The sequence below is a fragment of the Protomyctophum bolini genome, assembly GCF_963924005.1.
Source record: "Protomyctophum bolini genome assembly, chromosome: 15".
In the NCBI taxonomy this organism is placed as follows: Eukaryota; Metazoa; Chordata; class Actinopteri; order Myctophiformes; family Myctophidae; genus Protomyctophum; species Protomyctophum bolini.
Genome location: NC_137876.1, coordinates 30114549 through 30121242, shown reverse-complemented (window position 1 = coordinate 30121242; position 6694 = coordinate 30114549). Strand labels below are relative to the sequence as shown.

Sequence of the window (6694 nt, the reverse complement as noted above, 5' to 3'; positions counted from 1 at the left end):
AGTTTGATTATCGCATTGATCATTGTGTTCCCAATGCAATTTACAATCCATGTCCTTTGCCAGCTGTTTCTCCCCTGGTTAGTTTTTAACACATAGGTTTATCATGACGTTTATTTAAGCCATTTCTGCCGCAGTTGACTTCACAAATAAAGCTGAATGAGCAGGAAGGAGAGGGGATGATGTATGACTCAGAGCATAAGCCCACAATGTTGCCAGCAGCTGTGTTAAGCACATGAACGTCAAATATCCCAGCATAGCAGTCACCGGACAAACGGCTTAATTAGTATCAATGTATTAAAACAAGCATATAACAAAAAGACTGAAACATTAATAATCACAGAAGTTGATGGAGTGTGGGTATTATAGCTTGCTGCTATATGAGCACAAGTCCCAGCCCCTGCTGTGAGTGGCACACACACTTTGCACCTTCTGTGTGAAATTCATCTAGCCCCCTTTGGTTCCTGCCAGTTCACAACATGCGGGAACCCGGTTTTAAGAGTTCACTTTGAAAATGTTAAATTACAGGTTTCTTTTTTAACACAAAGCCTAATTAGAAATTTAAAAGGAGCAGGGGGGAAGGGGGAGAAGGGGGAGGTTTTTCTTTAATACATTCCTTTTTATTTTATTTTTTATAATACAGTTAAGTAAAGTGTGTTAATTGGAACAGCATGGGGGATGGCATTCGCTTTATAGATTTCCTTAAAACAGAAATGCTAATTATCGGACAAAAGTGATTACATTGGCCTGTTAAATCCACATAACGGCACACAATTAGTCCTGGCATCATTGGACTGATGTAATGTGGTACCTTTCTGCTGGCTCGCTTTTATCCTCTGCACTTCCTCTTTTCTGTGGCTAGCGAGGGAGCGCCGGTGGCTTCTGGCCATTAATCACACAAGGATGTGTAAGATGTGTTTGTTTGTGTGGTTATTGTTTATTGTTTTTATGCCCAAGTGGGATAATGAGACCCTCACACGTTAGAGTGGAGTTGGCACACATAACTTGCCTTTGTCTCTTTTTCAGTTCTCTCTCTGACTCTCTCGCTCACTCTTCCCCCCTCTCATACTCTGACTCTGTTTCTCTCTTCCCATTTTTGATGAATCCTCTTTTTCTCTCTCTCTCTCTCTCTCTCTCTCTCTCTCTCTCCCTCTCTCCCTTTGCCCCTCTACCTCTCTTTCTCTCTTGGCCACCTCCTACACCCACTAGTGTATCACCATCTGTGCATGCAGAAAAACATCCTTCTCAGAAATGATGTAATTCATGTCAAGGTGTGTGTTCCTGTTAAGATACTCTGTCTGCACTGACTGGACAGTTACATGATCCTCCTACAGAATAATTGCATCACTGTGACCTCATTCATGTTTCAGTCATCTCAAGACAACCTTTTAGGTGTCTCTGTATACCGTGACTTTTCATAGCTTTGTTTTCTTTTTTCCATAATTGGCCTGGTCAATGCTTTGCCACATAGAGCATGTTGTGGTCACGCAGTGTATCATTATGTGGTCCAGTTACTTATCAAGCAATATGCTGCATACTCGTATATGACAAATAGAAGGTCAAAGTGATAATCATTACAAAAACCGGTACTGTTGAAGCCATAAATGAACACTCAGAAATGTTGCTGTGTAGTTTCATACCCCAAGAGGAGTTTTGAAAGAGTCTCCTTTTCTAGCTGTGAGATATGATAGCTAGAATGGAGTAGATGTGTGCTTGTGTGATCATGATGGGAGCATCAGTACACTGATTTTGATTTTAGACTATTAGAGAATGTTATTTTCAGTACTACTAGTCGTGTTACATGATGGATAAAGGAAAGATGCTGGGTAGACCGTATGCAGAGCGCATTATCTGGGCTCTAAATTGTCTACAATCTCATTATGCCTATGTTGGCAAGCCAGGGTACAAAGCAAGAACTGTACTGCAAGTAAATGGTACGATATGTACATTTTATGTAGGGTTTTATTGTCTGGTTTTAGGAGAAAAACTGTCAAAATAAATTAACCATAAACTGCACACAAAATATAAATTGGAAAGTAAGACTTTATTGGTTTTATTATGTAAACCATATTTCTCTTTCTTATGTGGTCTTTGTTTATTTATTGTCTTTGTTACATTTCATGTAGCTTGCCTTTTCCGCCTTAAGCCTTTTTTAAAGATGTGTTAGTTATAAAATGATTGTTCTCTAGTATAGGTTATTGTTCGACTCTTGTGGGTCAGGCTGGTACTGGAGCTTTCTGCCAGTGATGGTAAAAAGGCTGCTTCGCTAATGCTGTAATGGTTGCACAATGGGGTCGTATTTCACTTGTTTTATGAGTGGTGGAGACTGAGCTAGGTGCTTCGTGTGCTTCTGAGTGAGAGGTGAGGAGAGGAAGACGTTGGTGTCCTCAGACCAAAGTACCAAACTGTCATGGATATCCCTAGCATATTTGGTCTACTTGACCTGTAAAGTAGCTCACATTTCTAATTGCGATTATAGAGAAGATATCCACACAAAAAAGAAGGGAAGTAGGGTAGGTGTTGTGGTCTGTAGGTGTCGTGGCGGGCTATCCGTGGACCACAAAGCATCTATTGCTCTCTCCCATCTTCCACTGTATCTCTCTGCTCTGAACACTATATAATAAAGCAGAAAAGCTATTAAAAATAACCTTTTAAAAAGTACGTCTCTCAATGTTTGAGCAACGTGTGCAGGAGGCTGAATACGTCAGCATAGTTTCTGTTTACATGGGAAAGGGCTCTCAGCGGTCATTAAAATTGGATTGTTGGCTCAGGGGAGCATTCATCGCTCCATTAAATTGTTTGGCACATTGTCTGGCCACTTTGTAACTCTTTGATGTGTTGGCTGTTATAGTAAAGCATAAAACTTACAATATCATGTATTGTATGTATGTGTATAATGTGATGGCGATTAACAGGGAGAAACAGTGTGAAGTTTTCACTGTAGTTCTCACTAACTTACATTGTTTCACCAAGCAAAAAAAAATTCATACACATGAAAACTCATAGGTCATACTGGGTGGGTCTTACACATGGTCATTTTTTGTCTGAAGGACTTTTAGTCTGTTTTCCTTCAGAAGATAATGGTATCCCCTCAAATCCTGGCTAATGTTGTATTTGCTATTTCTGCTATGTGCTAATCTGACTGTTTATACCAGTTACCAGTTGCAAGTAAGTGTATGTAATAGTATTTGTGGGGAACCTGAACGTCTTTCCAAATGAAGATCATTCAGATACTGTAGCACAGGGGTTCTCAACCTATTCTGCATCAGGGCCCACTTGAAATTTGAAAATCTTTTGGCCTAGTTGTTAGAGAACATCCCATATTAGTAGGTGATTTGACCCAAACAACCCTGTTGTTATTTAAGATTTTTAGTTTTTTACTTTTTGCCTTTATTGATGATTACAAGTGAAGATGAGGGGGAGAGAGAAGGGGAGAGACATGCAGCAAAGCTTAAGGTCGTCATCAACAGCACTCAAACACGCAACACGCTGTCAGGCCAGAGCCTATACAGTATGTGGCATGCGCCTGGACCACTAGGCCCCAACCCTTGTTATTCACTTGATTGTTCAATTTCTTCCTACATAGAAAATTAAAACTGTGTTCTTGTGAGTGATCTTAAAGTTTAGGATTTGAAGGATAACATCTGAACCTATTAATGAATTTGTTTTTGATGGGCTTGCTGGTCCTATAGGGAGGGACCACTGACCAGTGACCACTGAGAGACATGGGGTTAGGGTTATTATCAGTGTCAAACCTTAAGAAGTGGGCCTGCTGCTGTGCTGTGAGTCTGTTAAACCAGATTAGATGTGGGACACAGTGTTCTGTTTAGTATTTTTAGCAGCGGTAGTGGCAGCCAGGGCTCTAAAGCATAGCTATCTTTCTGTCCACTTCCAAACAAGATTTAAGAAAAATACTGGCTGGATGCAATTGTCTTGGTGACCCCATGCTCCTTTCCTTTTGCACCATGATAGTCAAATATTTTCAACTTGCACACAATTCAGCATAATCGTCTAGTATCAGGTGGTAAATCAGTATGTCCAATACTGTTAGTTTCAGGATTCAAATTCAAAAGTAGCAGATCTACAAGCTCAAAATGCGTCGCTTCACATTTCAAACTTGTGGATCTGCTACTTTTGATGCTTTTGTGTTGTCTGTAATATGATCAAGTATTAAGGTATTAATTTACAAAAAAACATAAAAGTAAAAGTAAAAACATGGAGATAGGTTTCTGCCAGACAGCAACACTAACTCAAAATTGAAGGGCCAGGCAGATTGCCATTATACATGCTAAGTGTATTCATGCTCCTGGAGGATGAACTCTTTTTGTGGTACTTCATGACCTTTCCTGTATTGTATCTCAGGCCAGAATGTCAACTTTACACACAATATAATTTTATGGCAGATCATGGCCATGACATTTTCTGAGCATATTAATGCTCCACAAAGGATTTAGATTTTGGCGAGCTCATAACACCCCTTTTTATCTAGTTATTTAACAAAATGCTCTAGCCAGTGACCAGACGGGAAGCAAACTGTTAGGTGTCGGGTGAATTATTTACTCTGGTCCCAGGTCGAAGAGGCTGGATTCCGAGAGTGGTCTGTATAAGTGGCAGGTGGTGATTCTATGGTCTGTAGTCTGCTCAGGGTCACCGCACTCGCATGCCTGTCTGTCAAGCCCCACTTCTGCATTGATGCCTTGAAGCGACCAACCCAAGTTCATCGGTGGTTTAGTGTGGTCCATTGCCCGCGTGGCACCTACTGAATGGCACCATCTCCTGGGTCTCAGATGTAGCGATGGATGCTGACTCCCACTGGAAGTGGAATCCTCAGGTGGAATTGAGCATCTCTTGTGCTGCCGTATTGTAGGGGTGGCGGGACTTGAGTCTGCTTGGAGGCGCTGGAGTTGTTGTGGTGTTGTGCCGGATGTGCCAGTCGTGCTTTTGTGCTTTCCTGGCCAGGACGAGGGTGGCAGCCTCCCATCGGAGGCCGGCCAGTGCTATTCCCGCAAGGACTGTTAGGAGCGACACACTCCGACACAGGGGTGCGCTTCAAGCATCCCGTTATGATTCGGAGGGTGTTGTTAATAGCCACGTCGACCTTTCTCGCATGAGGGCTTCTGCTCCAGACTGGTGTGCAGTATCCTCCCCAAGATCTTAAATGTGATACTGAGCAGTGAGATGGGCCTGTACATTACTTGGGGTCTTCAGCATCTTTATTTGGCTTTGGCAGAGCTATCACAGAGGCGCAGCGCAAAATCTTTGGGAGCTTTAACCTCCGGTAGCATGTTGTGAAGAAAGCATAAACTCTGGGTGGATGTTGTCACGGCCCAGAAATTTGCCCGGCTTGAGCTTGCTCATGGCCTCACTGGAATCAACACTGGCCGCTCTCGAGATGCAAGACACCTCACGCGATGTCAGTCGGGCAAAGTCTTTGTCTGCATCTGTGAAGCGGCCTTTCTTCAGGAGCTGGGATGTGATGGCATCTGCGCTGCGGTGACTGGGCATCTTTAGGGTGTTGTATTTCTGCCCGTAAGCTGGTTCATGGTCTGCCATGCCTTGCGACTAGAATGGGGGAAGTCGATTGACTTGACGACTTCTGTCCATCTGGCCCTGCGGGTGACATCCAGCCTCTGGAGCAGTGCTGCTGCAGTCACGTCTACCTCTTCTCTGGAGCTTGCTCTCTGGTGGTCACACAGGAGTTGGCTGCACTCCTCATCCCAACCTGGGATGTAGTTCCTGTTATTACCACGTTGGATGATCCTCTTTGCCGCACACAGGAGGACCCGACAGTAGGCTGCATAGGCCGCATCCACATTTGCTGTCTCTGGGTCTGGCAGCCCGGCTAACCTTCCGTCTCCCAGTTGGCCTTTCAGAAGTTCCATCGCTTGACAGGTTTCCCTGGTACCGGTTCCACCAGTGATGGATGGTCGGTGATGTGAGTGGGGGAACCTGTCTAGGACACATCTCTGTTTTGGGTCGTTACTATGGCAGATGCCGAAGGCCAGGTCCGGGTTGGTGGAGGTATTCCAGGGTGCAGAGAAGAAGGTTGGAGGCCCCTTGGGGTCGTATCCACCGTGTTGTGAGTTTATTGATCTGCTATTTTTTGTGTGCGACACATGCGTGCAACCGAGTTTTAGAGTTTTTATTTTTTACTTATTGGTAATGATGATTTTGAGGCGCTTCATACATGTATGCTACTCAGTAATAGCCACTTTGTTTTCTAATTTCACCTTTCCAGACCAGGAGGCTGTGGGTGGTACAGTCAGTGTGACTAAGAAATGACCATTGTTACCACAGGGTACTGGTGGGAGTGTTCAGTCTTGCTTACACACAATGGTTCCCCCCAAATTCTCCTGATTTACTGCTTTATTGTGACAGAGGAGGTACTGTGGATGGCTAGAAGCACTATGGGCCATTTCCATTAGGGTTATGACTCTGAGTAAGAGAGGAGGAGGATGGAGTCACTTGCATCTGTGTGTGGGTAGAGAGGCCAGACTCCATGGCTCTGATGGAGCAGATTTAACCTAGGGGAATGGATGGCTATAATGTCTAAATCACTTTTAGGAATAGCTTTCTACAGATGCATGATTTAATGTTTCACATAGGAGCAGTGTGTTCTTTCCAAAACAGTTTGGCTCTGTACAGACTTACAAAGTTTGGGAAATACCACATAATTGAAATCTTTGGTGTTTTTCTT

The 6694-nt window shown here is 43.5% G+C and overlaps 1 protein-coding gene across 6 annotated transcripts in view; it reads left to right on the top strand.

The window, feature by feature from the left end:
- The window catches only part of smoc1 (SPARC related modular calcium binding 1), a 58012-nt gene that overhangs the window by 6916 nt on the left and 44402 nt on the right, over positions 1-6694 (top strand). The gene's annotated exons all lie outside the window — the stretch shown is intronic.